Genomic DNA, 26,496 nt, shown 5'->3' on the forward strand with positions numbered 1-26,496 from the left:
CACTGGCAAGTTTTGACTGTGTTCAGTTTGGGCCCCCAAAGAGAAAAGAATCAAGACCCCAAACCTGGCTCATGGCTGTTCTCATCAAGCCTCTTATGTCAGCCCATGCTTAGACCATACCACGCACGCAGATGGAGACAGGATTTGATTTTTATATTGAGATTAGCTGCAAGGAAATGCATTTTTATCTGCTGGGAGCAGAATGAAAGAACTCCATAATTCACAATAACCCAATCACTTACGAAGTGATCAGCCAAACAGTGTTTTCAGGTAGCTGAAAAATACCATGCTGTCACCAGTAATGAAACAAGAATGATAACACTCTTCCCTGGCCAAAGTGGACCAACTCAAGCAAAGGAATGGACATGATGTCATTAGAAACCTGAGCTAATGGTGTAAGGCTGATGGCAAGATCCTGACTGGAGCCAGCTCAGTCTGGCAGCCCCATTTGAAAGCAACAGATAAACACATTAAGCTCTTAATTGTCATCATGCCTTAAGCATTCAATATGGAGCATCTTTTACCTTATTTCCCTCTGTCCTTCACGGGATGAACGGCAGGCGGGGTTGGAAGAGCCTGGTGCTTACAGGAAGGTCTCAGCAAGGCAGCTCTCCACACAGCACATCAGTGGCTGAGAAGGAAGGCCTCACTCCTGACATGGTTGGACTGAAATGATTTCACCAATAATTCATGACTACCGGTGATAATTCATCCTGTTGTACTAGAGGCTTTGATATACCATGAAACAAGTTATTAGCTGGAGTAATCTTCTTGTAATAGAACTAAAGAGCCACAAGAGCCCTGACTTCCCAGTTGTCTCACTGCATTGGAGCCTTTCTGAGAGCACGGGGTTAGCCAATCTCACACTTGTGTGCTCCCACACGTGCTGCAGTGGGAGGCAGCTGTGCACAGTACCCCTGGGGCAGAGCAACAAGAGGTGTTCCCACAGCTCAGGACACATCCGTGATCACCCAGACCGGCCAGCTCTATTTTTCCTGTTCTCCACTAACCCTCACCTCCAGAAGTCAAACTGGCATCCTAGTTGTGTGGTCATTCTCTTCCAGCTGCAGTATTGTCACTGGAGGTCAGTAGTTAGGATCATTTTTCTTGTTATGCTTGCTATTTCTGACTGGCATGGTAATAGTATCTAGGAGTTCAAATCTCAGTTAGGAACACACGCTGCCAAGATAACTCATTCTGAGGCTGGAAATAGGTTAATGTTCTTAGACTCACAAAGAAGGCTAACTCAACACATGACAATATACTTTTTTAATTACTCATTTTGCATCATTGAAAGGCTTCATAGTGGTTGGTTAAATCAATTCACATCACTTCACTGGTTCACTGCTTCCCCCCCCCCCCCCCTTTTGTTCCAGATTCCGTATTTCAACTGCATGATGGCCAGAGCCTGATGGTAGAACCTTCTTTTATAAATCAAAAATAAATTAAGCAAACCTTGGTCCAGCAACACATTTCCAGACTTTTCTTCACCATCACAATTGCTGTAAAAACACAGCTTTCATCTCCCTAGCAGGCAGGATGAGCAGCAGTGAGCAGCCTAAGCAGGGAACTAATTATTTATTGCCCAGACCTTGTATCAGCTCAACTCCTACCATCACAACATCAAACCCTGGGTTCTTACCCGTAACTTTCCAGTTCTGTGCCTTTGGAAAAGTGACATTTGCCTCTAGCTCCCAGTTTTTCCCTTTTGTCTGCAAGATGCCATAGAATACGGGGCTGGGATAATGGGACCCTCATATCCAAGGACAACGATAAGCTCTCAAACTAGAAATACCAAAGGAAAAGTAAGGGGGAGGTTTTGCCTATGTAAGGACAGAACAAACTGACCACCTTGCTCAGTTACTTACAAGGTTTTACTGATTGCATCAACTGGTTATTTTGATAGGATTTCAGGGCTCATGCTTTGTCTCAAAACAATGACACCCACCTCAGCAGCATCTGACAAGCACGAGGTTTTCTTTGCTCCCTTAAGGTACTCGGGGTGGCTGTGACAATGACCTGAAGGTAATTATCCAGCAAGGTCACTGCACCACGGAGCGCAGGACAAAAGCAGTTGTTTCTCAGTCCTCTATTGCTGGAAGGCCACAAGGTTAAACAACTGAAAAATGCTGTGAGCGGTTTTCCCCTTGCAGGCTTTCATGCAGTTGTGAATTCTGTTTCCTCTCCTGCCTACAATCTGATTATTAGTATAATGTTTATTACATCTCGGGGAGGTAATAAATTGGCAGCCTAATACATGTTGCATCAGCACGAATGCAGCTGTTACATGACAGCTAGGAAGAATGGAGGAAGAGTTAAAAAAAAGCTCTTGAAAATTTATGTGGAATCGCCACTAAGCAAAGAAGGCAGGCTTCACACCAAGTCACCTCCAATTTACCCAACCAGCACGGCAGCACCAGGAAGCTCTCAGACTGGAAAGCTCCCAAGCACCACCTCAACCCTGTGCACAGCCGCTGCTTCCAGAGGCAGGGGGCTCAGTCCTGGGCTGAAAGCTTCTGTTTTATTTGCTGATGGGAGAGAGCCCCTCAGCAGGCTCCAAAGTGCCCCTCAGCACTCTCCAAAGTGCTTTAAAAACTCTGATAAGCTGCACTCCCCAAGCCTGGGGCTCAGCCGACAGCCGCAGAGCAGCAGCTCCTGCAAAGCCCCGGGGTGGGCTCTGGCACCCTACGAGGTGCAGGCAAAGCAAGCAACCCCAGTGTTGGCGCGCTCACCAAGATGCATCTGTTCCCTAGTTCTGCAAGGACTCCACGTTATTACACACAATTTAAGGAGGATTTCTTAATCATTCTACATCGCTATGGTAACACGAGGCAGCCATAAACAGCTCCATGCAAGGTCCCACACAGGTGAGGGAGAGACCTTCTGTCACACGGCACCTCTGAGCTTAACCGGGATGTCACAGTAAGTCAGGGAAGGGGAACACAGGAAGGAAAACCCAGCCCAAGGTTTAGCAACTAATTAGCAACTGAAGAATTAATATTACAGAAGAATCCAGAAGCCCAAGTCACCTCTCAGTGAATGCCTGGGCTGGGTGCTGTACAAAAGAGAGGGGAGGGAAAAGGGCTTTGCTAAAGAATTACGACTGCAAATAAACCACAGAGCACCAAAATTGAAAGCCATTTATTTAAGATATGGGTAAGCAGCACAAGCTACGATAACTTAAGCAAGATGCGCAAGTATGCAGAATATTAGTGGTCCCACAGTAGCCACTCTAAGACCTCATCCTGCAATAAATGAAAGTTTCTCACTCCTGAAACGAAAGGAGGAAGCTTCCCCAAGCCCCACAGCACACCAGCTAACGTCGCGGCTTCCCTGCCCAGATGTTCCCTTAAAGCCTGACCTCAGCTGGGGCACTCTCCTGGGGGCACGCTTGTGTCAGCACAGAAGTGGATCTCCTGCTGTTGTTTCAGAGCCCTGTTTGCTTCACACAGCAGCCTCCAGGCAGCACTTGTTGCATTACAGGGTGGGTGTGGGCAGGGGAAGTAAGATTCCTTTTATATCGCTGCAAGAAAATGATTAGATAATTACTCAGCAGGTAAAGCAGAACATATAGGAAAGGGCTGTTCTCATCATCACTCCTTGAAGCATCTTGTCTATATTATTAGGAAATGATGTATTTGTGCCAGGCTAATTCATATGGATTGTAATTTCGGGACATAAATTACCCCCTGTCATGTGCGCTCAGTGCAGAGGAACAGCAGCAGAGATGCTAAATGTTTAAACAAATTTTGTTAACAAGCTTTTTTCTCACCCTCCTGCCCACTTCCCCCCCATCTGCTGGTGGCAGGGTGGGGAGGAGGGAAGCCTGCATTGCTGGAAGCACACCCGAGCGGCAGGAGAGACAGCGGGATGAGAAGGGAGACAGCCCGGGCACAATTTGCAAAGGAGGTGGGGTAATGCAGGGCTTGGAAGTGGAACACCTCGCTGAGCTCCCGGAGAAATGCAAGGGCTCAGAGACCGGGTCCCTTTGTCCAACTTGGTCAGGACAGTGCAGCAGGATTCAAAGCAAGCTGGAACGCTGCAGAGCTGCTCCTGCAAGCACTCTGCCTTCCAACAAACCTTCCCTGCCAGTTGTGAGCCTGTCAGCCTCATTCCTCAAGTTCCACGTGTCACACTGACCCAAAAATCAGGGCCAAAGGGCTCTGGGCACCACTTGATCCCACCGCAAAGGCAGGCTGTGACAAAGGAAGCTTTAGATGTGAGCTCCCCTCAATAACTGCTGTTATTTACAAGGCTACAGTTTTTACTGGGTTGCACACTAAGCAGTTGTCAAGTGCAGCTGTACATATATTTATTACAGAAATATGTCCTAAAACAGTCTAGGTTACCTCTTGTAACTTATTCATAGGTTTTGTCATAGACAGAATTGTTTAATGGGGCAAGAAATACGTATATAAAAGTAGTATATGTTCTGCTTTCCTGATGATAGGGACATGGTCCATCAAGCGAGTAAATTAATTTAGTGTATGTGGAGGAGGAGGAGGACAGGAACGAAGGAGAATTCCCCTTGAGAAGCTCAGTATCCAGCCAACGAGCTCCTCTTTTCTAATCTACTACTCTGAGCAGCTTCTGAGAGTTTTCTAGAGTGTGCAGAACATCCACGTGGCAGTGCTCAGAAGGCTCTTGGAAGGATGGGAAAGCACCTTTTCTCCCTCACAAGTCTGAGTGGTCAAATAATTTTTCTTCCTTCCATACCTGGCACCTGCCCCAACCCGACATAATTAAAGTCTTCTCCACCCCACAAAAAGAGACACTGCATTTCTCCCTGGTGTTTCACCATCAGGAGGCAAGCTTTCTTCTCATGCTCTAAATGCCCAGGAATTATCTCCACCTGCTTCGGGTTTTTACTTTGGAGATGGTTCACTGGGTCACTTCCGCAAGCCACTTCTCACCATCACCTTGCGAAGTACGTTAGGGTGCCAAGAACCCTTTCCAGTGGTGCAGTCAGAAGTGGGGCTTGAGAAGTCCCAAACCAGAAAGGACACAGCGATCTGCAATCCAAAGCACAAATGACACAAAGGGGTGGGTCTGCATTTCACTTGCATTGGGCAACAACTCCTCGGAGCATGTAGGTAAGTTTAAGGCACGTTAGGGTATTGTGGCCAGCACCATCTGTGCCTGGATCTGAGGCATGAACATTCAGCGTAACAATGTCAGAAGCCCTTTGCCATGAGGTCTGGTAATACCAGTCTCTGCTAAGAGCAGCAGAACAGCCCAGGGAGGGGGAACCACAGCATTTAAATCCACATTTCATTGTAAGAGTCATTACCAGGGAAGTACAGAGACACTGCAGAGGACAGCTCCGCTGGCAGCTCTTTTAAGCAGCCTTCTTGGCCTTCCCTAACATCTGTGGAACAAGACATAATTCCTCAGAAGCACAGAAAGCGAGAACAGCATCTCTCAAACCCAGAGCTGAGAACACGTTGCCTTTGGCATTTCTTGGATCCGTTCTCACCCCGTTCAAACTCCAGGACTTTGAGCAGGAAGTGTAAAATGGGATGACATAATCTGTAGCTTTGCATAACAAAAAAAAACGTTTACTCGAGCAGTGGGAGAGCAATCTCTTTAGGAAACCAGATAATCCAGAAACTAGTGTTAATAAGTTATTGACTTTCCTACAGTTCTTCCAGTGCCGGTTGATGGCTTCTGGTAATCATTTTGCCTCCATATTCACGGAGTCCAGCTGTGTCTCTTCGAAGAGCTCATTTATGGCAGCTTGCAATAATGTGATATTTCAGCAACGTCAGCTTTTGCGCAAGATATAAAAATCCTCCAATTTATTGCCCCTTGCTCCCAGTGCACACAAAGGAAAAGAAACCCATAAAAGTGTCTCACTCCCATTTAGGTAAAAATGAATCCTCGTTCCTGTCCTCCCCACGTTTGGACTGAATTCCCTGCCAAGCACAAAGGAACCACACGCCCTTTCTGCTCTGTTAGAACCATTTAGTGTTGGTAGTGTCCTGCCAGGAAGCGGAGACGAAGTAGATGCGGCAGGCAGGACCTAGCCTGAGAGCTGTGAAATGTTATTTCTGCTCCCGTCTCTGACACCAACCTGCTCTTTGTCCTGGTCAAGTTAGCTAACTGCATTTGTAATTCCGAGTGTGACTGGTCGGCTCGACGCAGCACTACATGCTGCAGCTGGAGCTGACATGCCACAGAAGCTTTAAATCAGCTAGCCTGAGCCCGGCTAGCAGCTTACCGCTTGGAAGCCCTGGCTGTAAGACTTACGGGGTGATATTCAGGGCAATTAGCCAAGCTGCACTTCACGTTAGCAGATGAGATTCAAGCAGCAGTCACCTCTCGTTACACCGCAGATTGCAAGTTCTTTGGGACCTGAGGTCTCTTTTATGCTTATCCACAGAGCAGGAGTACAAGGATCGCAGCAGGCACCCACCCTGTGTCCCCAAGAGCACTTCTGCAGGAGCTGGGCGCTGTTCATCCTACTGGGCTGAAGGGATAAAAGCTGCAGTGGGAGAAGTTGGAACAAGTAACGAACGACACACACGAACTACGCTGCAGTTAGGGGGAAGCGGGTTCAAAGTACGGTGTACACAGGACAAGCTGGAGGAGGAAGAGTTGATCTACCTAAGACCTCAAATCACTCTATCCCAGTGAGAACAGCAGGGGAGAAATCAATAACCTGAGCAAGCAACTGTAATAACAACTGACATTTATACAGCATCGGATACCCAGGTGTCCCCAAACACTTGACAGATATTACAAACTGAACTGATTTACAAGCAGGGGATCTGGCTCCTTACAGAACATCAATTCCCACACCAAAGCAAAGAAGTCTGGTGGATTTTGTGACAACCTTCTCCCATTACTCCATTTCAGGGCCAAGTGTCCACACTCTGCAACTTCGCATCCCACCGTCGTGTCTGCCTGCAGTGACGGGCAGCGACCTGTCTACAGCCAGACAGCACAGGCAACAAGCTGAGAGCTAGAAACCTTGGCTAGTTAGAAAGATCCAAAGAGCAAGAGGCTCAATGTGGTGAGGAAAGGGCCGCTGCCAGGGGCATGCAGCAGGCTTTGTGTCTCACCTGCTCACGGGTCGATTCATCTGCTTCAAACCAGAGGCTGCGACAGGACTCACGCAAGACAGAGCCACTGGGCCAGGTGCTGGACTTCACACACCGCAGGAGACCCAAAGCACAAAGCCCCAAGCCTCTACAACATTGTACCACTCCCTCCTCCCTCCAAGCACTGCTTTGGATTGGGACTTTCATTTAGTACCTAGAATCATACAGTGGTCAATCTCACACTGAAAAACTACACTTCTGCCTCTCCTTCACAGCTCTGAGCTGTGCAACTGCTTGGTTCTAATAGCAACATAAACACGTGGGGATTTTTTATTAATAATAAAAATTCCTTGAATTTTTCATGTGATTTTCATCTTACATTTTCCCTCCTTAAGGCAACCTACCCATACTGCACAACAAGCGTAGGAGGAAGCAAATGAAGGCAGCGCGATGAGCTACGCAGGCAGCAGATACCAGCAGTCACCCACTTGCAAGCAGCACAACTACCTCGTGCAACACAGCCCAAGGAAAAACAGCGACATCTGCAATGCCTCACCTCTTCTCCTCTCCCTGACGGAGGTTCTTAATGATGGCCCAAGTTTCTCTTCCTTCCTGGGCCTTAAGACATCCGTGCAGTTGTGGCATAAGCTAGCACAATGCTACTGATGTCAGCCAACACCAGCCGTGGAGTCGGTCCTTTCCGCATTCACCTGGCACCTTATTTCTGTCTGCAAAAGCAACTGCTCCCATAGACCGCTAATTTTCAGATTAAGTATTAAAAAAAGGTGGGAAGTGGAAAGGGAAGGAAAGGGAAGCTATGAGACATCCAAACTTTTTAAAGGGCTTCCTGAATTGCCACCTCGTATTTCTCACCCAAAACATCAACGCTGATGATCACCTCTGCCACTGGGACGTGTGACAACTCCCCTGATATTTCAATAAGCCCTGGGAGAAGAGCGGAGGATGGATTTGCATGCAACTGCTGCAAAGTTTCTTCAGCCCACTCCAGCTTGCAAATAGCAACAAGGAAGCTCTACAAGAGGTTGTTGAGACTCATGTGGCAGAAAACACTCCTCCTTGCAGGCACCAGGTAGGTTTGCAGGCCTTGGGTAGTTTCAGATAAACGGTTCTAAAACCTTTAGTAATATTTCTTTCAGAAACAGTTTTGATTCATTAAAGAAGTCATCAGTTTGAGTTTCCAACTGCAATTGGGTTTTTGCAGTAACTCCAAAACATTTGTCAAACCTTGATTTTCAGAACTCGTTCAACTTATGAGCCAAAGGCTCATCGTAATTGTTTTACCAGAGGAAAGTGCAACAGCAAGTGAGCCAACTACAAACAAGCAGAGTCATTAAAACAGTTTTCAGAAGAGTTCACAGTCCTGTTGACAAGGTTTGACAAGCACAATGGGATCATGCTTTTTGATGAAAACACCTTTTCAGGCATTAAAACGAGAGCCAAACTGGAAGCTCCCACCTGTGGAGCCCGATGTCCTCGGTTGGATTTAGCATCAGGCCACAGTGATGGGACTGTGCTCCGCAGCAGCTCTGAGCCTGGCTTCAGCTGCTTCACCGTGCCCTGGCAAACAGCCTTGCCAGTGATGGGAAGGGCACAGAAAGGCTCGAAGTTGCAAGAGAAGCAAAATTTGTCTTTTGGGGAGAGAACTACATACTACAAAGCAATACTACATCAGAGGTTTGATTACTCGCTTTTAAGGCAGAGGTCATGGCACATTCTCGAGCTGATAATTGAAACCATCAGCCGTGGCACTCCAGAAGTGATCTTGCTGCAGCTGTTGGAGGCCGGTAAAAATCCTACTGCAAAGAATATCACCTACCAGGGGTTTGCTTAAGCCCCTGCAAAGTCAGAAGGGTATCGGAGAGAAACTTCCTCCGTTAAACCTGCTGCTGCTTTTCTGATTGCTGCTATATTCTTGCTGTACTTGAGCTACTAGAGTATAAACAAATCTGGATGAAGTTTTCTAGTACCATAAACAAATAATTGTGGGAGGAAATTAAAATCTCACTGGTATTTGTTCAGCATTGTAAAAGTGACTTTGTCAGGCCTAACAAGTCTAATTGGTTTCACTGAGAAGCTTTTCAGTTCTGCACAGGAACACTAGAGCTTGGTTAAACACCTACAGAGACCTCATTTCCCAGCTCGGATTTTTCAACTGCACGGGCTGGGTGCCTCACCAGGCTTTTCACAGCTTGCCACAGTCACACAGTAGCAACCCCATAACCCTGAAAGGGCACAGAGAAGCATTTCCACCAGCTGCCGGTACCTAGAACTGTGTTGGAGTGATAGCGTGTGCTCTCCTTATTAAAAACCCTGAGCACAAGAGATGTGGCGATGAAAAAGCAGTGTGGAACCCGATGAAAAGGCACAAAGGAGCTCAGGCAGGAAGCTTTAACCAAATAGCCTTGTCCCAGGCACAACTTACACTGAGTTGGCTGCAGGAGTCAGGGCTGAGGTGGTGCCGATGATTGCAGGCACTTCCCATCCAATCCAGGCAGTCAGGATTTGGGCTTTTGAAGTCTGCTCAGCACTAACACGGTCTCTCCAGTTGCTACACGAGACCAAGGGGGACTCGCTACCACTCTCGCTTCCCAAAGCCTTGGCAGTAAACACCTGCCAATCTGTGAGGATTTACTACAACACGCCAGTCCCCAATTCCCACTTGTTAAAGTTTATTGTTAGAGCAAATCCCTCATGCAAAGACAGGTTGTTGTAGCAACAGTTTGTCAACTTTTAACTTCACTTGTTTTCTATTCTCCCATCCCCAAACCTGTCACCTCCCATAACGGAGCTGCTTAATGGGATGTCAGAGGAGGGGAGCCCGTGCCAAGGTTTTCAGAGTTCCAGTAAAACACCGGCCTTGCTCTCGTGTTCACTTTAAGCGCCTATCCTGCTTCCCTGCAACATTACTGATTTGTTACGGGCACTGTTTTGCAGCTTCTTTTAAAAAGGACCAAAACCACGTTACAACAAGGAAATTCTGAATCTCAGGGACCCCTCCCCACCTCGGTATACCTAAGAACATAGCACCCAGATGATGTGGGGTTCTTGTGAAGCCTACCTCACACCAGGTGCTCATACCAGGAGCATGCAGCTACGCACCTACCTGTCTGTTTCTTCCTCTCCCCATGCAAAAGACATTCTAAACCTCCTACCTTTGGTGCAGCTGCTTTGCCCCCATGCACTGAGCTTGCAGTATTACAGAGACATTGCACCAAGCATCAATGCACCCGCAGCACTCAGATCTTCCCCAGGCTCAAAGCCGTGTTGGGGCCTCAACAGAAACTTTAATAACCCAGAGTAATGCTTTAAGGCAAGGCTGAGGTGTGAACTGTGGGAACCACAGCAGTTCTTAAAATACAAAGTGCTCCCAACACCACTGCTGTGCCAGCAGCACCAGTGACCTTGTCACCGTGCGTGCTCTCATCCCACGCTGGTGGGGCCAGCAGAAGACAAAGGAGAGGCAGCACTTGCAGAACGCACGCTCCAACAAGCCTTTTTCCAAAGGGTTTCTGCTTTGGCACACAAGAAGAAACTCATTCACAGAAGCCAAAGTCCTTTTCAGGCAGAAACATTAAAATGATGACCCATTCTGAATATGCCCAAGCAGGACCTAAATTTAGATTAAATCCTGGACTCTCCCACTAACTTCAGGGGCTTTAGTGCCAGCTCTATCTGGCCCTCTGATTACTTTTACAACTGATGTAGCTCCACCGTAGTACCTCCTGACTCACACTCCGTGAAAGGTTCATGTTTAAGGCATTAGCTTTATTGCCTCCAGAAACATGTATTACTATATTACTGAGTTTAAAATGTCAAGCATTAAACCTAAAAGCCAAGTTAAAAGTGTGAATATAAGGCAGTATTTTTGACACCTGTTACCCAGTTCCTTTACCTCGATAAAAGCCTGCACACAGGATTACCAAGCAGAGCAGAGCACCTGTCAGAACTCTGATTTCATCCCCTTTTTCCCAAGCTTTTCTTATGCAAAGAATAGCTCAGCATCAATCCACAGAGGTAAAGCAGATCCCAGAGCCTTATCCCTCAACGTACCTGTCTCTAAGAGCGGCTCCAAGTTGATAATTTAAAAAGACCAGCAAGTTTCCTCATGGAGCCTCTCCCTCCTCTTTTCTACATGATCAACTCCACCATTCTCAGCCTCAGAGAGGCTTCCTCATCCCTATCAGGAGGAACAGGAGATCCTCAAACTACCACCCAGCCCTGCTCCTCACAGCGTCTTATTTCAGCACAAATGCCTTGAGATAATTGGGAACAGCAGCAAAGGCACACAAGTAATCCAATCTCAGGGTCAAAGAAGAGGCTTTGTTAGTACAGATCCTGTTGATAACAGAGTACCACGTTCCTGCTTTGCTAGCAGTTTACCAAAGTATGAACTCTAAGAGGTTTTAAGCCAAGAAAGAAGCTGATGCCCAGTTTCCTAATACCACAAATTGTTTACGAAGTGTACCAATGCCTAGAAGCCCAGGAAGCACGGGATTCATTGCAGCCTAACACAAGTATTCTTCTCAACACAGGGGGCATTTCCAACCCAGCTTCTGGTGTTCCAGCTCCCTGCCCTCTCCAGGAAAAGGCAGAGCCCCGCTTTCTGCCCTTCACAGAGAGTAAAGAGCAGCATGAACACTGAACTAGTGCAGGACTACCCTACGGTCCTTCTTAATGTTTCAGCCTTCATGCTGTTTTTCCATGCAGTTGCACTAAGCAAAACCATCCCCCTTCCCCAGTCCTTCGCCATTTTCTGTGTGTTCAACTAACTTTTCAGCAGAGTATCACACAGCACGCATCCCAACACCCACTGTGAGAAACAGAGTTGTGTTTTTGCAGTAGAGAATTACTTTTCTTTATTCCAAGGTAGTTGTGTAGTCATAAGGAGAAATGCTAAGTAGAGAAGTGGACAGTAGAAGGCCTCACTGCTCCAAAATAAGGCTGAATCCTGAGAAAAATAGGATGAGCAGCGTGAGAACAGTAAAACAAAGATCACAAATTCTCAAAACATAAGGAAGGAGAAATTAAAGGGTTGAAAAAAAAATAAAAAGTGTACATATATGGTATAGAGGAGCATCAAGTGGCTTGTGAACCTGCAGTATTCAGCCAATGAGGAAACAGGGGAGGTGATCAGGTGTCGGGTAATAGGGAATAAAGGGTTATGAGTCGTTTACTAAAATGCGCTCCTGATTGACGGGACGCAAGCCGTTGCAATTGTGAATAAAATAAGCTTCACAGAAGATCCTGTCTGAAGAAAATTGAGATTTTCCTCACACCACTGTCAACCAAATTTACAGCCTCAAACAACTCAACCAGGTCAGTTTGACAAGAACTATCTTCCATGAAGCTACACGGACTGTCATTCACTATACTGAACACATGTGAAGGGCACAAACATTTGTTCCTGATTTATAGAGCAGAAAGCTGGGGCACATACAGTAAGAGATGAGCTACTGTGTCCTGAGAAAAGTGGCAGCAGATCTGGAAACTGATCCTTGGTTCTGTTCAATCCCAGCCCAGCGCTGTAGCGCCACTGGCCTACTCATCTTTACCTGAATCTTAAAGCCATCACATTGAAGAACATGTCTACAGCAAAATAATACTTTTTGCATGTTGCAGTAAGGCACACATACATGATAGAGTGAAACAGTAGCTCTGCTGTCAGCCGGTCTATCACAACTGTGAGCCAGACAATATTTACCTTTTCCTGCCAGACTTTCTTCCACACCAGTGTGCAAGTCAAAATTCCCCAGCACAAAAGCAGACACAGGGTGTTTAACACCAAACACAACGGAAAACAGAAGTGGTTATGTGCAGAACACCTCCCACAAAGATTGATCCTGCTGGAGTGGCAAAACGAGCAGCTTACTGTGTAAAGCACCCGCAAATTAAAAACAAACAGAGCTGCCTGGTTACAAAAAAATGATTAAACTCCTAAGCCCCTCGAAGTAGGAGACTGTTTGCTATGGAGCTATGTAACATGAAGAGATGGTACAGATGTTTATTGCTGCTTAAGTCATCGACAGGGTCTAACACAAGACTTGAACGGGTCTCCCAGGGGCTTCTGCAGGGTGGTGTAAGGTGGCAGAAGCTCGCAGTGCAGCTGGTAACTTGCATCTTACAGTTTCCACATGACGAAAACAACAGCGCCTCTCACACAGCTTGTGAAAATGCCAAAGCCTGTAGGGCATCGTAAGTACACACACATCCAGAGCACAGCACATGCCCTGTACACCACCACAGGCTGCAGTGTCAGTGTAAGCCTCACAGCTGCTGGACACAAGCCCTCAGGAAAAGCAAGACATTCTTCTGAGCAGGAGAACCAGCGAGGCCTGATGGCCTCATGGCTGATGTGGGGGCTGACTGCAGCTTCTGCCCACTACAGGTGTGCCTGGGGTCTGTCTCCTGCTGCAGACCCCCCCCCCCCCTGAAAGGGCAAGCTCTGTGTCAGGAGATGCGGAGGCCTGCTTTCCTCTGCCACCCCAGCTTTCAAGGCCCTGCTAGCAAGATGAGCCTCCCTGGTCTTCATGGGAACTTCATCACAATTACCCAGACAAGCACATTTGCACCTCATTCAGTTCTGTCAAGACAGCATGTGACTTCTACCCAAGAGACCAGAACCGTAACACAGTCTCAAACTTAATTTCTTTCCCTTCCTTTTTATTTTTGCTCCTGTCTCTTTTAACCTCTTCTAGCTCCATTTCTCCTTTCTGCAAGCACTCACTACAGAACGCATCAGGTAAGGTGGCAAAAAGTGTTTTGCTGTCTCGTCAGCAGATCACAGAAAGCCTTCTCATTCATGTTTATCCAGTTGGAAATGTAGGTAATTGACATGAACTTGAAAAATATGATTTGGAAGAGGGGGGTGAGGAAAGCTTCTCTCCAGCATTGCTGTTCCACCCAGCCTGTACTCAGTCAATCATATCGGGGTGGTTAATCGGTAGCTCTATTATCACCTTCCTTCCCTGCATTTACTTCGGGCACAAGAGGCACCAGGAGGGAAGCTGAAACCAGAACAAGGTGTAAACATGTTCATGGTGCAGTTTGTTTGTTGCTGGTATCTGAAAATAAAGAAACGTAAATGGAAAACAAAATATTCAATTAGAACAGCAGATGGTGACTCTGCCTGCCCAAAAGCAGGTCTCCCCAGTTGCTTCAGGGACAGGAATTAGGTGCACGTCCCCAGCCTTCTCTTCGGACAGCCAGAGCTGCTGCATTTAGGAAGCCCAGAGCAGCAGGGAGCATAGATGTGTGAGGGGGCACCGCTGCTTAGGAGCCGTAATTCGCAAGGAGGGCTGAGATCTCTGCATGCTGGTCCTCAGAGCTTGGAGAATGACAAACATCTGAACAAGGGGATCCAGCTGCACCTTAAACATCTGTCACATTCTAGCCAGGAGACAGGAACAAGAAGCCACAGCACGGACACTGGTAGCACAGGGGTCTTGACACTCCCTCCCAGCCAGAACCGTAAATCAGAGCCCACTTGCTTAAGGCATACAGATGTCTGATATGCAGGTGAACATTCTAGCATCTCCCTCATGCAGTCTTCCAACATCTTACTCAAAATGGAATTCCCCTGCACCATTGCCATTTCTTGTCCTGAGTCAGTCCTTGCAACAGAAAAACAATCTAAAGGCAGCCCTGCTCAATTATGCAGTGTTACAGAAGCACAAAGTAAATCATTCAAAATATAATTTGAAGCTACTATTATTTATACTGTGGCAAAGACCCCAGGTGAACTCAGAGTCCAAATGCAACAGGTGTTGCACATATTTTATTTCAATTAAATACAGTAATAGGGAGACAAGCCCAAGGCCAAATTAGGCCAAGGGAGCCAAATTAGGAAACTGCATCTGAAATACAAACAAAATGCATCAGATTTATTCAAATGATGATCACAGGAGCTTGTCTGGCTGCTCCTCTAGACAGCTCTCTTTGTTATTAAGGTATGAGTGAATCTGTCCTCACCAGAGATACCCCTCTGAGTAACATCCTCTGCTGACACTGTGGTCAGCCATGACTTTTGCCAAAGTCTTGGAGCTCCACCGCCACCATCTCAGATGCACCCTCTCTTTCCTAGGGAGAGGAAATGAATCAGACACCATCGCTGACCCTGCACAGCAGCCGGGGAGAGGAACATCTCTGAGGCAGGCTGGATGCCAGCTATTTGTGTGATGAACTGAAAGCTTTGTCTGAGTTTGTAGAACAGCTGAGAAGTGAATCCAGGCAACTGCTGTTCAATCAGGAGAACATGCATTTACCCTGAAAAGAACTCCGGCTTGCCTCCTCAATCCAGCATTTTGTCTATTTTCACACACCTGTGCACACAGACCCCTCCTTACGCACTCACTCTCTCCTGTGCCCTACTCCGAGCTCCCAGCCTCCTGACGTTCTGGGGACAGGATGCAGCTGCAAACATCTCCTGCTCATTTTAACAGCTGCAAATGCTTCCAGGTCTGCTGCAGGGCAACAGTAGGAGAGAATCTTGCAGAATCCAATTGACAGCTGTATCAGGCTCAAGCTGACTTGCACATTCATTATTCACATAGGCTTTGATTTGTTCAGTGCCAGAGAACAGCAATGCCTCTGCTTCAAACTGGCCATAATCTCCAAAGCTCTGCAATTGTAGATGTTACGATTACAGCACTGTTCAATTCTTTGTATTTCCTAAAGCAACGACTACGTGCCTACCCACATGAAAGCCTGTGCTCGGAAGCATTGTCACAACCCTTGCTTTTCTGCTTGTTTCTCTCTTCCCTCCAAGTCTTCCTTACTCCCTCTCTAATTCATGGGCATGACACTGATGTATATCCAAGGCCTATTCATGCATGCATGTTCAAGCCAACCCATGCAGGTAATTAATCTAATTAAGAAGTGACTGTATTTATAGCCAAGTGATATGTATAATTCATACATTACTGACCTTCACCTGCCATTTAGCCCCTTCAGCCTCCAAGCTGAGTGAGCTGGAGCACAATTCATGTACAGCTGGAGCAGGACCCAAACCAGGCCTTTGGACATGGCTCTGAATCCCTGCATGTAAGGGAAGAAGTCCACAAAAGGAACATTCACTTGATCTGTCATAATAGAAACTCGGCCTGCACCAATTTTCTTCCTGACACACTGCCTTCTGCATTGACCAGTGTGGAAAAGTAAAAACACCAGTTCTTCCATAATAGACTTGGCCTTGGGGCTGAGCCACTCAGGATGGGACGCTGCGTACACAAAACCATGACGCTGATTTGGGGAGAAATACACCAGGAGCAGTGGAAACATGATGAAACATGGGATTAGAAATTAGAGAGTGACCGATTAAGAATAAATATATAGACAACACTCATTACTTAATACGTGCTACATTTGCGAAGTACTGTGCCTGTACTGCGCTAAGGCCTCCAAATGAGCTCCTGGGGCCCCAAGAACCAGATCAAACCAACCTTATGGTTCGGATTGTGACCAAGGGCTCAGAGATAAGCTGGATTGTTTTTAAAAGGACAAGATAAAGAATGTCAAACATGCAAGGCCTTGAGATAACAGGACCCTCAGCGCCCACCACCAGAAGGCACCACGCAAGCGCAGATGGGAGGAGTTTATGTAAATGACTTCTTGGAACTAATTTTAATACTAAGCGGGAACAGGTTATGCATATGTATAGGTGTTCTGGGAAACTTCATGCATATGTAGCTCTATACTGTATATATGCAAAGCAAGTTGTCGCATTAGGGGTGCACGACTTTGGTGGGACTACCCCCCTGTGCCACCCAGCGTTCAATAAACATACCTACTTTACAATCTTACTGCTTGTGGAGTCAGTTTTCCGCAAGTCAATGACACTAAAATGTTTGCCTCTTCTTTTAGATTAAAAGAAATAACCCTTTATTTTTTTTTTTTTTGAGGAAAAAAAGTAAATGAGACAAGTTGAAGCCAATTTTATAGGAGACCAGTGACTATTTCAAAGACAGAAGGACATCTGACTTCTCTTAAGTTAAAAACTAATGACTGACACAACCAGCACATTAAAAGTAAATTCTGACCTTTCCTTTTTGTCACACTTACCCAGTCACTTTTTTTTTTTTTTTTTTTTCCCCCCCCCCCTCCCCTTCCATTTTTTTTGTGGAAGACTTTTCATGCCAAACAAAACCAAAGCCATGCAGGACACCACCTCACAACAGATGCTTGCTTAGCTTTCCAGGTCTAGGGTGGATTGGCATCTCTTACAGAGACTGCCAAAGAGAACAATTTGTTACTCGTGTAAAGATCCCGAGGAAGCCTTGCTGACTGAGACATAACTTTTTCCCTTTATTTTCCACAGAGTAGTAAGCAAAATTAACCAACTCCTGTAAATCCCATCCTATTTATCGTTAACCTCCTCTAGTAGCATATAAGGTGCACAGGGAATTGAATAGTTATGTGAAACAGATACAATTTCCTACTTCTGTGATCAAGACTCTGGCATATTCCACTGCACAGAGTCTAAATGGGACTGTTGGTCTTTCTGGTATTGGCATTTCCATTGGGAAGGCCATCGGTGCTAATGAGAGTTCATTAGGAACATGAAGGTCTTTGAAACAGGCTTGACTAACAATTGCAAGGAATGCCAGTCATCCGGAGCACAAATTTAACTCCCTCCCACACAGGCCTTTTGTTAGCTTGCTGTTTACAGCTTGAAGTTATTGACATCATAAGTGTTGAATCATAAAGCCAGAATTAAGAGAAAGGATCCCCGCTTTGCTTGTGGCTCCCTCCTTTGTTGTACATCTCTCTCCCCCTGCTTTGGTTCCGTACCTCATTCAGAATATGTGACACATGCAAGTCTCAGAGGGATGAAAGCTATAGCAACAGGAGTTGTACATCTAATCCTTGATGCAGAGTGCTAAAAGTGTACCACGCAGCATCACATTTCCTATTCACAAGGCTGTTCATGTTTTCATTCATATTAAACTCAGGAGAGAAACTACACAAGTTCTGTAAAAGGGAAAAAACTGAGGACAGCAGGACTGACATGGACTCTTAGCATTTAGTTTATAATGCTGAATTAGTTTGTGGTGGTGGTGCTGGTGTAAATGGGGCTCACATCTGGAAGCAAGAATATCAGCCTGGAAGCATAAGAAATAGGATGGCCAACTGTTTGAGGATTGCCAGGGGATTGCTTATTACAGTTATGTTCTCAGTCATGGCTTTATCTCAAGTAGAGAGGCTGAAAATTCAGCATCATACACCTGGACAACTCTCACTAAATTCCAGTTTGGATTTGCTGCTCTCATATGCCAGCCACCACTTTGTTTGCAACACCATCAACCGCCACAGTTGAGACGAAGAGACTCTCCCTCCAGAGTTACATTACAACCGCTCCTCTGTGCAGAGAAGTTGCCAAGAACAGAAAAATGACTCCTGAGTTCTGGCTCAGTGCCTCCCCACCATTACTGCAGGAACAGGAGTAAGACGACAGGACAGAACTTCTTATTCTTTTGGAGAATGCCGCAGGTCTCACCAGGGAGGAGTGGCCCGTCTGTCCTGGCTTTGCCAGCCAGTTCAGCTCCACTTTTGCTGGACAATTACCCCCCTTTGTGCAGACAGCCCACCCAAGGCCACACACCCTCGCCTGGTAGAAGGACACCAGAAGGAGCCGGCTGGGACCCTCAGGGAGCTCCTCGCAGGGGCTGCGTAGAGACAGCCAGCAAGGAGCTGTGAGCCACACAAGCACTGGGTAACACCTGAACTTTGTGAGCATAAGCAGATCTAAAAAAAGGAGCCAAATCTTGAATACACTCTCCATTCAACTCTGCATTGGGAAATAACATATAATTCACAGCTTCCCATCTGTGGGCTGCACACTGGCTACTTACAAACAAATATTTTCACAGCTTGAAGGAGATACAAGTCCTTGCACTCTTAGCTCCCACATACAGACTGTGGAAAGTTATCAGCAGACACTGAGATTATCACCTGAACTCAAACAAAACTAATTAACAAAAAAGTACAAAGACTTACCTCTGTCTTTGTGCAAGGAAATGTCTGGTTCTTGAGAGTGGTGCGAAGACCTGCAGCCCTGGCAGGCCAGTAAGAAGATGGCGCTACCCACCAGGCACTCAGGGCCAGGCCTCATGGCCCAGCCCGGCCCGGCCTCCTTGCTACCCCCCACCTCCATTTTTTTTTAAATTATTATTATTATTATTATTATTATTATTTGGAGGGCAAGATTGAAGGTTGGTGGCCCTTCAGTAAGGCCTATCCCAGCTGCAGCCCACCTGAGGTAAGTTTGCGGCCATTACTGCTAGTGTGTCTCAGGTGGACCATGGTGGGTGCTTTGAGTAGTTTGAGGTGCTTGAGTAGTTTCAGTAGCTTTCATTTTTTTGAGTAGTCTCAGTAGTTTCAGTAGTTCTATTTTAAAAAGCAACAGAACCAAAAAAAAAAAAAGGCGAAGAATATGTTCTGCTCACCTCAGTACTTGGGTGGCTGGGAGGAGCTTCCAGAGCATTCCAGGCCCTCAGTAGCCTTGCACCAGGTGCTGAGGGTTGCTGAAGACTTAGCAGGAAACGGCTTGATAGCTTCTTTTGAAATGCAAAGGTGTGTTTTGTGCTCTAATTTTCCTTTGGGGTTAAGCCTTTTATTTATTTATTTATTTATTTATTTTTCTTCCCCTCCCCTGGCCATGGTGCTGGTTCCCGTGCAAGCTGTTGGCACTTCACAGAGATGTGTCTTCCCAAAAGGTGAGGAGCTGGACTTCTTCCTCACGCCTACTGCAGCCTGTGGTGAGTTTAACAATTGCTTATGTAAATAGTGCGTTTTTCTTAGGAAAACAGCAATTTAATGATGCAGGTTATCTGTGTCACCTCAAGCATGCTTGTGTTTCAGGAACAGTTACTAAGCAATGGGTGGTTCTGCGAAGGATAGCAGGATAGTGTGCTGCAGGGTGTGCTCAGCATGTAGCTGTCTACCAGGCACAAAGCCCCATTAGGGATCCTGGCTCTGCTGGGAGTTTTTTTTTGTTTGTTTGTTTGTTTGTTTGTTTTTTCCTCTCCTCTGTGGCTCTTGAAAGTGTCTGGGGATGCCTTGCTCAAGTAGATTATAGAGTTGTTAGTATGTGTGCATCATATCACCCTCTCTAAACATGTACACCAAGTGTTAATAAGCAAAGTGAATAGCAAAAGCCTCCACACTGAGCTGCTGCAACTCTTAATAACCAAAACCTTTCAGAGTTAACATTTGTCATCAAGACAATTTGCTGACTACTACTGGAGTTTTTTTGTTTGTTTTCCCTCAGTGTAATTGATGAACTGGTGATGTAGTTATTTACATGAAGCTGATATTCCCATGCTGTTCATTCACTGTATTTAGTAGTTATCAAGTCAAAGTATCTTTTTAATTACATTGTGAGTCTTTTTTTTAAGTCTTTTCTTAACCTACAGGGCAAATGGCAATCTCATGGTGAGGTGTTAAGTGGCTATAGCTCACCAAGAGTTAACACTTAAGATCAATAGAATTGTCAAATCTTGGGGACTGGGAGGGAGAGGCAGGCACAAATACAGAGCTTCTAAAAATCCTCTGGATGTGTGATGGGATTGTTCTTGTTTTATTGAAGACATCTTGACTGAGCCCTGAACCAGGAGCACAATCACTCACCATTAAAATTAGTAAGAGGTTTTATTATTGATGTGGTTCATGAATCAATGCTGATCAAATCCAGCATAGAGCAAGTCTCTTAGCTATGCCTGTGGAGAGAGCTCCCTTGCAGCCTGTTGGGCATGAGACAGATGGGTTCATGCAGCTATTGTTTGGTAATAATTTTAAAATTGGGTCTGGATTTGCACCAACAGCTGTACACTGATTGTATCTATAATTGTTCACGTTGAGGTGTTGTTTACCTGAATTCTGGTTCAGATTGGAAGAGAAAGAAAACTGCTACACTTTAAATGGGAAAGGGAGCTAGCAGTGCAGTTCAACTGAACTCAGAGACTTGGGGAGGAAGAGGTTGTAAGCATCTGGAAGAATCCCTTGTGGGTGTTTCAGTTTGCATAGGAATGTGTGAATAAGATATTTTTTGAAGCTCTGTGTAGAAACTTCCTTTGCTCAATCTGCATTTTATTATTTGTTGCTTGCTTCTTATGACTAAAATTGTAGGTTACTGGCATAGTATCTTCTGTATATTTACTAATTCTTGCCGTTCTGTATATAGTGCTGACCGAAGTCAGATTCAGAAGGAACTCAGGTTCTTATGTCCTTATTGTAGGTGCCTCTGTAACGTGAATGATTATTAAGGTGTAATTAGGCACAAGGTTATTGTCCTGAAGTGATCACTGTTAAAGATGACTTGAGTGTATAAACAAGAAAGCTATTGTTAGGGCTTGCAGAGCACTCCTTTGCAGGAGTGCTTTGTCCTTGTGTGGCCCCTCATCTTTGGGACAGGAAAGCTCCTGCTGGTAAACTACGAGCCATCTCTGTATTTTACGAGTCAGGATTTGTATGGATAGGGAAACATTTTTTTTTTTTTTTTTGGTATTGTAAAACAAGGTACCATAGAGAGCATAGTTGAAAACAGCTCTGCAGGCTCTCTTTTTGAATAGTAGGAAAATGATTTTGTTTACTTTTTAGCGAGCCTGAAAATGCACAGTGCTGGAGGTTACCTCGCTCTTAGGGCTGAGAAGTGCTTTTTGTAATCTAGACTGTCCTATGCTGGATGGGTTGCATGCTTTATGAAGCACCTCTCTTCCTAAATTTTCAGGTGATCAGCCTGTGTTGAACAAAACAGGCTGGCTTCCCTCACAGGGCTGTTCCTTCTCTTAGATAAAGGCCATCCTTCTGACTGAGATGCCTGTAGCTCCACAGACCTGACAGTGCATTTGTGGGAAGCAAAAAATGCTAAATACATAAACACATCCTTCCTGGTACCTGTTGGTCCTGGGAGAACCCATCCCAGGAACCTTTGTTAATGAAGGAAACCCCCCAAACAATTTGAAGATTAATAGTTACAGCTAAATTTAACAAGACCTATTCAACCCAGAAAATATGAACTAAATCCATGGGAGTTAACTGAGAGTATATGTGAGATAACTTAATTGTTTACTTAAATCTGTGTACCTGGGGGGCTCTTGCTGTGTTTCTCCATATGCAAAGAGCAGCTTTGGGTCTGCATAGCATTTACTTTAGATTGAGTGAAACAAGAATAAATATAGCAACAGAAGTAAAATCTTTATTAGAGAGCAGGTGTGCTGATCTCCTCTTCAACGTGCTGCATTAATTAGGCCTGCAGCATTTGCAGCTGCCTCTACTGAAGTGAAGAATGTTGAAAATATAAAGGTGCAAGAGCAAGAAGGCAACCTCTATAGAGGTATTTCCCATTGGTATTTCATAGTGTGCTTTGGTGATTTAGATACAGCCTTCCTTTTAGAGGGATTGCCAAACAGTTGTACTCAGGCTACTTCAAAGCAATACTCAGAAAATAAATTTTCTTTCTTCGTATGCCCCTGAGGAGGCTGTTCAGGCAGCCCGCACAGCTGAATGTCTCCATGTGTGTCTGCTCTTGCCAGCACTGCTGTGATGCATGAAGATTTCTGTTCTACGTTGGGAGTCTGAGCAAATTAAGCTTAGGAGACTTCAGTCAAAACATCCACACCTCTATTTTGACTTACTGACTGTCATGAGGACATTGTCCAACACTGTAGTCCTCGTTTCTGACATTCTAAAAGTGTAAATTGGTAGAAAATTGCTGAAGAGCTTAAGCATTGCTGTTGAGTGAAGCAAGATCAGTTGTTCTTGTGGGGTGGTGTGAGAAGATGGTGGAAATGTCTCTTCCCTTCTGCTCATAACCAAAGCTACCAGAAAAACTCTTGTTGGATCCTCACAACCAGTCCTTTTTATTGAGATACATTTATACTAAGGTAAACCTTAGAAGTTAGAATTTTACATTGGGAAGGTGTTGCTTTTTGGCTTTGCTTTTCCTGACTGTCCATTGTTGTGAGCTATTCTGTGGAAACATTTCTCAGCTGTGTTATTCCTTGCATCCACCTCTTTGGGATAGTCTGTTTCCTAAAGATCATAGTCTTGGCTACACAGAGGGGCTTTTGGCAATTCTGTTAATGCTAATTGTTATGCATAATTAGTGCAGTAGCATGACATGGAAAGCTGGTATTTTGAAAGTGAAAAGTTAGAGTAGACAAGAATGCTCTTGCTTAAGCAGAGAGGATGACTTGTATCAGAAAAGGGGTAAAGTTTGTTTACAGGCTCCTGAGTAAAGGTGATATGAGCAGTGAAAAGTTCAACAATGATAGACTTGTTAAAAGTTGCCCTTCACTGCTTACAGGCATAATTTTAATTTAAATGTAATAAAAACCTAAAAGAGAAAATTAAGCGGTGGAAAGCAGTTAAAAAGTCTGTCTGAAGACATCTGCAAAATGGCTTTATTCCAAGCAAATATAAGAAAACTGTTCGTTTTTTATTGTCAAACAATAATAGTGCCTTCATTTATACAATGCCTTTTACAACAAAATCCTTTTCATAGATTGCTTCCAAAACAACAAAGGTTGATTTATTTTAAAACCCTGTGCTCATAACCCTTTTCTTCCCAGCAACGTAGCATCTCTGCATCACAGCAGTGAGCTATGGAGAACGGAGCAAAAGGTTATGTAGTAAGCAGAGGGGCTGTTTGGCTGGGTCAGGAGGAAGCAGGAACCTCAATTCTTCTGCCCGTCAGCATGTTTCCCTTTGTACTTCCATTTGTGCAGAGCCTAGTGGCATTGCTGTCAGGAAACCTCGAATCTGGGGGGCCTGGTGCAATGCAGCTGAAACTAAAGGTGGGGGAGGCTTGTTCTGCTTTAGGTCCCCTTCATTGCAATTGGTGTATTTTTCCTTTTTTTGTCTGGCAGTCCACTTCCCAGCTTTTTGGAAGACTTTTACTGGTCCGTGGTATGTCCAGGTGCTGATAGATGTACTCTCTCTGTTCATGCCTCTTTCCATTGCAGTCTTTTTAGAATAGCAAGATCCCACTGAGGACTGGATTCTAATTTTGTTTGGTTTCCTTATCAGGCCTCACCATGGAATGTTCTGCTTGCTTCTCTTGCAGTGGGGACAAAAATAGACACCTCTATTTCTCATACGTGTACTCCATAAAAATCCCACTGCTTTCTACAGAAAATAAAGAATACTTCTATTGTGACATGGGTCATAGACACCAGCCCTGTCATCTGCGGATCCTGCAATATTTTGAAAGGTTAGTGAGCATAATCCATAAATCATTAAGGGGTCGGGGGACTGAGGAATATCAGCTCTCAGCTGTGCATGCGGAAATGTCTTTGACTTGTAGCTGGAGCTCTGAGGCCCATCACCATAGTCCTGCAGAACATGAAGGATTTTGTGAGGAGCTGTGATATGGCTATCCCTTTAATGATCTGGAGTTGTGTGTTCTGTGACAGGAGGTCAGACTACCTTAATTTTAATGTTCAGATTTAGAAATATGAGTGGGTATCATGGCTCTTGGTATGGAGAGGAGAGAGAGCATAAGATTCAGGTAGGAGTCAAAGTAGGAAACTTGAATGTAAGTTGTAATAGGGGCATCAGAGCGCCTCATCTTGGCAGGGCCCTCACTGTGCTCTGTCGTGTGGAGTGAGAGTCAGGCTGAACACCTGGAAATGTGTCAAAGGGAGTCAAGGAAGTAGATTGGACTTCTGAGAGTCCCTCAGGAGGCTTGGTGACATTCATGTCTTCTAGCCCAGAGTATAGAAAAATCACTTCCCGTTTATGTGATGGCCTTACAGACAGAGACAAGAAGGATAAGGTGAAGCTTGCCAGCACAATGAGTGGGTGGAAAGAATTGCAACGTGACATCAGAGCATCCAAAGGAAAAGTTAGTCCAGAGCAATTTATTTTAGGCATGGGAGGCTGTAGCAGGTACACTGCCAATTGTTCTGAGGTACCTCTTTTAATCCCTTGGGTACCCACTGTATGCCTCAGCTTCCCCAAGGGAGCAGCTGGCTAGATGACCAGTAATTACAGGTCTGGTGTCAGGAGAGCAAGTCAGTGGCAGAACCCAAACGTAGAAGCCCCAAGAGTTCTGACTTTAAGCTTAGTGCTTAAAGGCAGGAATTAAATCTTTCCCTGGGTGAGAACTTGATGCCTACAGCCAATTAATAACTGCTATAAAATAGTTCTTTAGTCTAAAAATGCTGACAGAATTTAATGCACTGTATGGAGGTGTGGGGGGGTTACAGCTTAATTAATTAAGTTTTGCAAAGTCTGTAATCCTTGGACAAAGGGCTCTGTAAATGTAATATGCAACAGCTACTATTAATGCGAGTAGTTCCAGTTCCCTACAGACTATGGGCAGGCAGTGCTTTAAAAGAGAATCATTGGCGATTCATGCTTAAGAAGGAAAGATTGGGAACCTGGCTCATGGTGTGGCTTCAGTCAGGGTGGGAGACTTGAGGATGTCATCCTCTTGGGAGTATTAGTGAGACTTGGGCTTCGGAGCCTCTTCCCCTGCTGCTTGGGAATCAGCGTGTGTCTCTCCTAATTACAGAAACTGCAGGGACCAGAGCCCCTCAGTTAACTGTCATTCTGTTGATGTACATCAATTAATAAAAAGTATTAGCTTAATCCACAAGAGTGGTTTACCCTGCTGGTGCAACCAGCTAGCAGCATGTATGTGGTTAAACTTGAGCTGACTGTATTTTATCGAGGATTGTTCACTTACAGCTTTATCATCCCCTGCCCTGATGGACACCAGCAGGGCTTGGTTACAGGAGCCCCTGTGTGGCTCTAAGTGCCCTGCATGGCAGGACCTTGGAGTACCTCAGAACAGCAAGGACCTGCAGAGACATAACGCTGCACCACTTTGTGTTGCCTTCACGTGAAGGATGTGAGCTGCCACCGACCTGGCTGCCAGCTCTGCCTGCAGTCTGTGATTTGGATCACAGGCACAGATCTGTCAGTGCTGGTGTAAACACCCCAGGGGCATGGGGCTTTTCCAACAAGAAGCTCTTCTGTAGTGCCATCAGTGCTACTTGAAGAGCTCCTCGCGGCAGCTGAGGTGCTGTAAGCTCTAAGGGTTGCTTTTTATCTGCTCTGTCTGCTGGGGGGTGTTAAGCCATGTCGCTTCGCCCCAGCATGGTGGCCTATTTATCCCAGCTGAGGCTGGCTGCACTGCTGCCTGTCTTTGAAGGAAGCTGGCTCCAAGGGTTGTGCACTTAACTCTGAGCACATCCTCCACACTGAGCTGGAGGAGAGAGATCACACAGACCTGCAGCTTTCTGTCCCTGCTTCCCACTCCAGGTGACAGTTGGCAGTTATTTTGAAGGCTAGAGAGACGGAAAGATTTGAGGCTGTCTGCTTCCCAAGATCCCTGTCCTCTGAGGGGCCAGTGTGGTGAGCAGGGGGTGTGTGTCTCTTGGATCTGCTTGGTTGGAGAGCAGGGTGGGAAGTGACAGAACATCCTGGAGCT

At 45.6% G+C, this 26,496-nt stretch overlaps 1 protein-coding gene and 1 long non-coding RNA gene across 6 annotated transcripts in view; one reads left to right on the plus strand and one right to left on the minus strand.

Moving 5' to 3' along the window:
- LOC118177559 overlaps positions 1-19,403 on the minus strand; it is a 68,068-nt gene extending 48,665 nt beyond the window's left edge. For 2 of the 3 annotated variants that reach the window (XR_004755857.1, XR_004755855.1), the window contains exon 1: positions 19,313-19,403. This is a non-coding gene — a long non-coding RNA (uncharacterized LOC118177559). Of the gene's footprint in view, positions 1-19,055; positions 19,151-19,312 lie in introns of those variants that run through there. The other variant, XR_004755858.1, reaches the window with a different exon arrangement.
- CSMD2 (CUB and Sushi multiple domains 2) overlaps positions 19,346-26,496 on the plus strand; it is a 333,924-nt gene continuing 326,773 nt past the window's right edge. Inside the window, exon 1 of one of the 3 annotated variants that reach the window (XM_035345331.1) lies at positions 19,346-19,362. The gene's annotated coding sequence lies outside the window, so the exon portion shown is untranslated. Of the gene's footprint in view, positions 19,363-19,765; positions 19,817-20,725; positions 20,843-26,496 lie in introns of those variants that run through there. The other 2 variants (XM_035345329.1, XM_035345327.1) reach the window with 2 other exon arrangements.

This window comes from Oxyura jamaicensis, chromosome 23, assembly GCF_011077185.1.
Source record: "Oxyura jamaicensis isolate SHBP4307 breed ruddy duck chromosome 23, BPBGC_Ojam_1.0, whole genome shotgun sequence".
Lineage (NCBI taxonomy): Eukaryota > Metazoa > Chordata > Aves > Anseriformes > Anatidae > Oxyura > Oxyura jamaicensis.